General features: G+C 47.5%; 1 protein-coding gene across 4 annotated transcripts in view; it reads right to left on the minus strand.

Moving 5' to 3' along the window:
- The window catches only part of PAMR1 (peptidase domain containing associated with muscle regeneration 1), an 85,002-nt gene extending 78,282 nt beyond the window's left edge, over positions 1–6,720 (minus strand). For 2 of the 4 annotated variants that reach the window (XM_006103736.2, XM_023744968.1), the window contains exons 1-2: positions 6,550–6,706; positions 5,462–5,568 (exon numbers count right to left, since the gene is read on the minus strand). The gene's annotated coding sequence lies outside the window, so the exon portion shown is untranslated. Of the gene's footprint in view, positions 1–586; positions 710–5,461; positions 5,569–6,549 lie in introns of all 4 variants that reach the window. The other 2 variants (XM_014446114.1, XM_023744967.1) reach the window with 2 other exon arrangements.
- Positions 6,721–9,137: the final 2,417 nt, after the last annotated feature.

The following is a 9,137-nucleotide window of genomic DNA, read 5'->3' on the forward strand; positions in this document are numbered from 1 at the left end:
CTTGGAAAGCTGCTTATGGACTGATAAGAGTTCACCCGGCCAATGATCCATGTTAGGGTGCTGCCTTGCCACTCCTACAGGTAGCTGGGCCTCCCACGTGCCAGCAGGTCCTGGTCCACCGGAAGTGAGGTGATGGTCCTCTCCCCCACTCACAGTCCTACCCCGGTCACCCTGACCTCCAAAAGGGCCCGCTTGTGCCCCAAGGGTCACAGAGTCCACAAATAGGTCCTCATTCTTTCCCTCAGAAGCCTCCTTATTACAGGACCCAGACGCAATCCGTGTCTGACTTCATGGGGTCCTCCCCACCCTTTTCCTCCCAGAGGGTGAGGGAGCCTCCCACAAATCACTTCCTGGTGGTCCCCCCACCTTTTCTACAGACATGTTTGAATTCCATTTTCAGCTGAGACATGCCTCCTGCCCCCCAACATACACACATACACGTACATATATATACTTCTGTAATTTCCATCACCCTAGCAAATAGGATAAATCAAAGGAGTGTATGAGTGTGTGTGTGTGTGTGCGTGCGTGTGTGTGTGTGTGTGTGTGTGTGTGTGTCTCCTGAGAGAAAGAGGAAAGAACTAACCTCTCTGCTCCAAGTGGCTTGTCCAGGACGAGAAACCACAATCTTGGGTAAAAAGAGAGAATTATCTTCCCCAACTCTGCCCCCAACGCATTCTAGAAGCAGGACTTGATCTCCAATGAAAACCTGTGACAAAAAGAGCAACTGGTGACTTCTCAAACTCTGTACTTGGTGACAAATAAGAATCAAAGTGACAAGGGAATAAAATAGCATACTGTAAAGAAAGTAGTTTCTTGTGGTTAATGGAGGGGCCTGGGAGCAAGAATATAGGCCAGATGCTCAGTCTGGAAAATCAGCATAGGCCTATTTTAAGAACTAATGAAAAGAGCCTTGTAAAAGGGCAAGGTAGAATAACAGCTATTTTTCTCCCCCTAGGAATGGGAATTAAAAAGTGGTTACAAAGAGTGGAGATCCAGGATTCCGAGTAAAGAAACCTGGAATCTAGGCCTGACTTTATCATCTCTGCTCCCTCCTGACAACCCAGAGAGGACAGGTCAGACCATATGTTCCTGTGTATACATATTAATAATTAATTGATGACTCAATTATTTTCAATACAGACTTAGTTTAGAGAATCAGGAGGACATGTTGGTAGAGTTGAGCAGTAAAGGATAAAGAGGATGAGACACTGGAGTGTTACATTAGTGATCCAGGTGATGTGACATGAGTAATACATTGGTGTTCCAGGCGATGAGACATTGGAGTGTGACATTAGTGTCCTAGGTGATGAGACCTTGGAGCGTGACATTAGTGTTCTAGGTGATGAGACATAAGTGTTATAGGTGGAGGGAGCAGCACTTTCTAAGGCAAGTTGGGAGGAAACATGGTCTGTGTGAGGAACTGAAAAAAGACCAGTGCAAACTAGAGCTCAGAGAGCAATAATAAGTGGAAGCTGGTGAGGAAGGTAGGTCCCTGGGACCATGTTAAGGACTTTTGTACTTAGTCTTTTATAAAATACTAGAGGCCCAGTGCATGAAAAATTTGTGCACTCAGGGTGGGGAGGGTCCTTCAGTCCGGCCTGTGACCTCTCAGAGTCCGGGACCCCTTGGGGGATGTCCACCTGCCAGCTTAGGCCCACTCCCCAGGGGATCAGGCCTAAGCTGGCAGTCAGAAATCCCTCTGGCAGCCCGGGAACCCTCGGGGGATGTCCGACTGCGGCTTAGGCCCGCTCCCTCTGGGAACATCCTTAGCACTGTCGAGGAGGCGGGAGAGGCTCCCGCCACTGCTGCTGTACTAACAACCATCAGCCCAGCTAGTGGCTGAGTGGAACTCCCCCCGTGGGAGTGCACTGACTACCAGGGGGCAGCTCCTGCATTGAGCGTCTGCCCCCTGGTGGTCAGTGCACGTCATAGTGACCAGTCATTCCTGGTTGTTCCACCATTAGGGTTAATTTGCATATTTCCCTTTTATTATATAGGACTAGAGGCCCGGTGCACAATATCCATGCACAGGTAGGGTCCCTAGGCCTGGCTGGTGATCAGGGCCAATCTGTGGGGCGACCAGTGGGGCCATTGGTGTCCCCACTCACACCCACCTTGGCTGGCCTGGCACCACCCGCTCGCCATCCCCGCCCCCCGCTGCCACCAGATGGGGCCTATGGGCTGGGGGCAGCTCCTGCATTGAGCATCTACCCCCTTGTGGTCAGTGCACGTCATAGCGACCAGTTGTTCCACCAGTCATTCTGCCGGTCAGTCAATTTGCATATTAAGGTTTTATTATATAGGATATACTGATTTCAGAGAAGAAGGGAGAGGGAGAGACAAATAGAAACATCAATGATGAGAGAGAATCATTGATCAGCTGCCTCCTGCATGCCCCCTACCTGGAATCAAGCCTGCAACCTGGGCACATGCCCTGACAGGAATTTGAACTTGACCTCCTGGTTCATAGGTTGATGCTCAACCATTGAGCCACACTGGCTGGCTTAAGTCTTGTGAAGTATCCAGTCTTAAGTGGAAGCCAGTTTCTAAGACAGTGTCCAATAATCTCCACCTCCTGACAGTTTTGTCCATGCACAGTCCCCACCTCTGAAAGTATACCTGAGTTATCTGTGTGACCAATAGCACATGGGAGAAGTGATGGTCCATCACTTTTGCAATCTTATATAATAAAAGGGTAATATGCAAATTGACCCTAATGGCGGAACTACCAGGATGACTGGTTGCTATGATGTGCACTGACCACCAGGGGGCAGACGCTCAATGCAGGAGCTTCTCCCTGGGTGGTCAGTGCGCTACCACAGGGGGAATTCCGCTTAGCCACATGTCGGGCTGCCGGCTGCGAGCGAAGTGGGCTGCGAGCAAAGCGGCAGTGGTAGGAGCCTCTCCTGCCTCCTCAGCAGCACTAAGGATGTCCACCTGCAGCTTAGGCCCGCTCTCCCTGGGGGGAGCGGGCTTAAGGCCAACAGGTAAGGAATATCCTCCTGGAGGCTCCCAGGCTGCTAGAGCAGGTGGATCTCAACCTTCTGGCCCTTTAAATACAGTTCCTCATGCTGTGACCCAACCATAAAATTATTTTTGTTGCTACTTCATAACTGTAATGTTGCTACTGTTATGAATCGTAATGTAAATATCTGATATGCAGGATGGTTTTAGGCGACCCCTGTGAAAGGGTTATTCGACCGCCAAAGGGGTCGCAACCCACAGGTTGAGAACTGCTGTGCTAGAGGGATATCTGATTGCCAGCTTAGGCCTGATCCCCCGGGAAGTGGGCCTAAGCTGGCAAGTGGACATCCCCCGAGGGGTCCCGGACTGTGAGAGGTGCAGGCCAGGTTGAGGGACCCTCCCCCCTCCCAAGTGCACGACTTTTTGTGCATTGGGTCTTCTAGTTAGGTTATAAAAGACACTGCTATTTCCTTCTGCACTCTCTTGGATCACTCACTCTGGGGAAAAAACATGTCAGGAGCAGCCAGCCCTGTGGAGAGTCTCACTTGGCAAGGAACTGAGGCCTCTCACCCACAGCCATGTCCATGATCTCACAAGAAGATTCTCCAGCCCAACCAAGCCTTAGGTTGACTGCAGCCCTGGTCGACACCTCAGGGTCAAGAGAGACCCTGAGCCAATCCATACACCCAAGCCACTCCCAGATTCCTAAACTTCAGAAAATGTGAGGCAATATGTTTGTTGTTGTAATATGCCACATTTTTGGGTAATCTGTTATGTGGCAGTGGATTACTAATGCATATGAATAGCAGTAGAGTTAGAGTTGCTAATTGTGTGACTTTGAGCAAGTCACTTAACCTCTCTGGACATCAATCTCTTTTTCCACCTATAAAATGGCGGGAGTGGACATGAGAAATAGAATGTTAACACAGGAGAAGATTTAGAGATAATCTAAGTAAGCCATGAACCCCTGAAGACAGACCAGTGGCCATAGATGAGAACACTGAATGACACAGGCTGGTAGCAGATGGGAGGGGGGTAATGTAAGAAGAGCCTACCATTTATTGACTACTTACCCTATGCCAGGCATTGTGCATGCATTATTAGCTCATGTACTCCTCCCATCTGAGTTAGGTTAAACCCATTTTACAGAAGACAAAATGAAACACAGAGACATTAATTCAACAGTAATCCCATCCTTCCATGCTTTGGAAAGCTGTGAAAATTTGGGTCTAGAAATAATGGCTTAAAAAGGCAAAGCAGAAATTACCTGTTCCTCTGCCCTCACCTTGATTACTCTCCACATCACCCCCATCAGCATCCTCTAGAAAATTATCCCAGCCAGGCAATCCTCTCAAAATGGTCCTACCTACCTCCTGGGCACATATTTCAAATTTTCAACTCCACTTTACTTAGGAGTCCTGGGGTAGGGACCAACAATGCTGGTGGGATTTGGTGTCCATGGTGTAGGCCAAACAGCAGCCACCCAGATGTCTTCCACATCATTCATTTCCCGACACAGCCCTAAAAATACAGCCACTGAGAGTTTCCCCAGACTCAGTGGAATTTGGGGGTCTTTGTTCCCGCTTCTGGAAACACATCAACCTGCCAATTCTGGTGAAGGGGTCTACGACAATGCTCTTGGCTTTCACCATTGTTTCTGACACAAGCACTAGTAACTCTTTCTTAGTTTTTAAATCTCATTCTTCAGAGAAGATAAATTAACTATACAAGTATGTCATGAAAACCGACTTGGCAAGCATGGTCTGCTGGAGAGGAGCAGAGATTGCTTTATTTTCCATGATCTCAGTGTAAAATAAATAGATTTATCTTAGATGTTCATGTAAGGTCATCAGGAGCACAGTGATTTAAACCGTGGCCCTTGGCTGACTCGAGTCCAGAGCATGATCTAATCAGGCCTGGAATTCTCCAAGAAAAAAGGGAAGGAAAAAAAACAGCTGGCCTAGAAATGTGGGTTTCAACGTTATCTCAGCACAAGGAAGTTTTCCCTTTCTGCTCAAGCCTCCTGGGAACCCTGCAAAGCCAGCCTGATGCGCAACATTTTTTAAAGTTTCTTTGTTCTGTTAACAGTGAGTGAGGTTAAGTCTGAGCAGACCTGGCCCTCTCCCTCATCCCTCTCCTGACAGGCGCAGACCTTCCTCGGCGTGATGGCTTTGCTCGGGAATGTTGGTAGCTGAGCAACCCTGCACAAAGCATTTAACCCCCCTGAGCCCCCGTTTCCTCATCTGTGTAGCTGCGATCAGAACCCACAGTTCTGATTGGCCATTCCATGTAACCTATCATTCTGTCAACTCTCTCAACTTCTGGGAGGTAATATTGCTTTTGTGAAAATTAAATGAGATGACTGATGTGAAGTGATTAACACGTTGCCAGGCACATTCTGTCCCAGTCATTTGATAGAGAAGCAGTACAGTGATCGAGGGTTTGAGCGCCAGAGTTGAAGATGCTGCATCTGAAACTTGGCTCCATCACTTACCAGCTCTGGGCAGGTTACTTGGCCTCTCCGTGCCACAGTTTTCTCATCTGTAGAGTGGGGCTAATAATGATGCGGATCTGCTGCCTCACAGGGTTGTCATGACGATGCTGCAATGAGATAACGCTTAGAATAGTGCCCAGGACATAACAAATAGTAAGTAAATGTTAGTTATGACTACAATGACTTTGGAATAATGAAAATAACAATCACAGCTATGATTACTAATATTATCTCCCAGAAGTATTTAGGGTTCTTTGATTATTAAGCAAACAAATCACCTCTGGTTAACTTGCAAAGAAATTTTTAAAAATGTATTGGGTGGCTCTAAGAGAGTTGGCAGAATCAAAGTCACATGGAACGGCCAAGCTTTGGAAGGAACCAGGAAGCAGGAGTCAGGAGCGGCCCCAGGTAAGTCACAGGAACTGACGATAGTACCTTTGAGGGGTTGTGCTGAGAAGGAATTAGCTCCACTACCTTAGAGTCTCCCTCAAAGAAGGGTGTGCAGTTTGACATCCCAACCAAGACCAAATCCAATGGGCGTGGTAATTAGCCAAAGGAGAACCTAGATATCACCAAGAGCAGGGGCTGGGATACTGGGTGAGAGAAACTACTGATGCCAGCTACAATTATGACCGCATTACTACCAATATCAATATTTATAATAATAATAATAATTACGGTGGTTACTGCTAATATTATTAGTCATTCAGGAAAGGGCAAAACCAATCAAAATGACAGTCCGTGAATATCTAGACCTGAACTTCATGAACACTGCGATTCCTAGCTAATCAGAGTAGCCACTGGACTAGAACCATTTTCATTCCCTTTTGGAAAAAAAAATTAAGTTTTTCCCAAAATACTTTTATCTTTTGGAAAAATTATAACTTTCCCATGATAAAAGGAAGACTATCATTTCTGACCTGCTTTTTAAATGTATAACACTGTACCAAGCACTTGGCATATTTTACCTCACTAACTGTATTGCCAGGCTCACCATCGTTTATTTAACCACCGTTAAATAAAGTTTAATGGAAACAATAAAGATAAATGTTGAAGTCATCATTTTTATCACTGTTAATAATTAATACCTTTAAACAGTGAATTGGCCATTCAGTTCTCCAGGACACACCACGAAAGCCACGCAGCTACTCGCCCTGGAAAATGCTACCTGGAGTTGCCGGTGTGAGAGGCAGTTCAATCACCAATCGATGCCTGCAGTTCATAAGTTCTGCCCCCGTCATGTATCTGTGGTAAAATAGGAGAAACAGATGCTCACGGGGACAACTCATGTTTGTTGAATTATGAAGTGATTCAACGCTCAGGACATTCAGGTGCTGTGACAGCACTTAAACATGCTTGGGGGTAATGCACTACTTCTTAAAATAGCCTGACTTCCAGAAACTGCACTGCTGTTGGACTCTTTAGCTTAATCCATTCAGGGCTCAGCTTCGAAAGCAGTGTTTGTGTTCTGTCTTAATGGTGAGCCCGTGGCTATGGAAAGGCAACACAGTCTCCTTTGGGTTAGAAATCTCTGGGCGCTGCTGTAAAGACCTGGGCTTCCCCATCAGCGGTCCCATGTTCTCTGAGCCTCTCTCAGTTTCGGCAGTCCTGGAGCCTACCTCTTTGAGTCTCTCTACTCTTTTGAGAGAGCGACTCATTATGAAGAGTGTATTGCAAGCTATTTTCCTTGGGGTGATGATGTGTTTGCACTGACCTTTCTCTCCTCCGTTGACATTTCTGTTGTGCCCAGCAAACATGGCTGCATACCAGGAGTAAGTGGACTGAGTTCTTTGCTGAACTAAGTGTGCCCGGGAGGACTCACCCACCCCACCCCACCCTATTCCTTGGCCTCCTTAATCACGCCCAAAGGAAGACAGAGTGGGAGGCACTGAGAATCTACCCATCAGAACAGACTACACAGGCCACCGGGAGGGATGCAGTCATCAGTCATTGAGAGACCAATGAAACGCACTTTGGAAAGTCTTATTTTATAATGGCATTGGAACCATGTATTAAAGAAGAATTATCCAGAAGAATTCTCTCTCCATTCTCCCTGGGGATGCATGCTTGGTACTAAAGGACTTGCACAGGCCCCAAGTCTTGTCTAAAATACCGAGGGCACAGCGAGAGGAAAGGGGGTGAGGCCGTGCACACAAACTTACTCTAGTTAATCATTTTGCGAGAATTTTAATGCTGCACCTTTCTCCCTCGTGTGTTGGAAATCTGATCATCTAACCCACACTAAAGTAGCTGGGCATGAAAAAGAACCAGAGAGGGAGGGCAATGCCTAACTTGAAAGTATAATAGTAAGGAAACAACTGTCAATGCTTCTGGTTGGGCACTAATTATGTGAAAATGCTTGACTTGGCAGGTCCATAACTATCTTAAGAGGCAGGTGCTATTAACTTCCTCATACAGAGGAGCAAATGGATGAGGATCAGAGAGGCAACGATTTGTCCAAGGCAAGCCCAGCAAGAGATAAATAAAAATGGCCAAAGCTCACATTCCACCTGGTGTCAGCTTATCTCTGAAACATGATGCTGAGAGAGCTGTGCTCCTGCATCCCACCTACGCCTCAGAATTAGCCGTCAGCTTTTACAACTACAGATGCCTGGATTCTTCCCGTGACAGACAGAGCAGTCTCTCAGAGGTGGGAACCAGGTGGGATGTTGGGGTTCTTGAAAGGCCCCGGAAGGTGACTCTACTGAGCAGCTGGGTTGAGAACCACTGAGGCAGGGCACCATGCTACCACTCGACGAGATGAAATCCATGTCTCTTTTCTTCTTCGAGTCTAAGCAAGACCTTTCAGCAACCTGAACTCCCTCACTGCCCCTCTGCCTCCTGAGCGAGGGGATGTACCAGGCCAGAGCTAGAAACCAGACCAGGCTCCCTGGCCAAGAAGCCAACAGATATACCTCTGTGTCTGCCCCAGGGAGGTAAAGGGAAGACCCGAGGAGAGTCAGAAGGAAAACTAAAGGGCATAGAAAGAATATGTGTGATTGGTTGGGAGGCCATGGGATGTTGGAAGGAAAGAGTAGCTACAAGGTGGGGAAGGGGGAAGACTGGTTCTTGGAAGGTGGAGGATTGTGGGGGGGAAGGAGGGACATTGGTGGGGGAGCCAGGAAAACTGGGCTCTCACTACCTCGGGGGCCTCAGAGGTCCCAGGTATTCCAGGTAGCTTCACTGGGGGTGGAAGGAGAAGGGCTTTCCTCTTAACAAGCAAGGTTAGACTTGGGTTTTTAGGTTTCCTTAAATAACCCCACCTCTAGACAGCCTTTCAGTGGAACTCCCCGCCAGAAACTCTGCCCTACCCCTCATTCCCTTCTCCATTGGGCCAAAGGGACCCTTCTCAACTTCAAAGCAGGTCAATCCTTGGTCAAATTTCTTCCAGGCCTCCCAATGCCCCCAGAATAAATGCCAAATGCATGAATACAGCTTTAAAAATTTTTAATTCCCTGTAGGGTCTTTTGTTTACCACCCTTTCTGTTTTTCAAACAAGTTGGCCTTGATTTGCTCCAAGCCTTGCACACACTATGCCTTCAGCCTGAAACGCTCTTCCCATTCCACGTTTTGCTCACCCTTCTGGCCTCGGGTTAGATATCATTTGCAAGCATGTCAAACTCGCAGCCGGCGGAAGTGTCTGCACTGAAGCCTGCAGCCTATCCAGGAGCTTATA

The sequence above is a fragment of the Myotis lucifugus genome, unplaced genomic scaffold, assembly GCF_000147115.1.
Source record: "Myotis lucifugus unplaced genomic scaffold, Myoluc2.0 scaffold_502, whole genome shotgun sequence".
NCBI classification, from domain to species: domain Eukaryota; kingdom Metazoa; phylum Chordata; class Mammalia; order Chiroptera; family Vespertilionidae; genus Myotis; species Myotis lucifugus.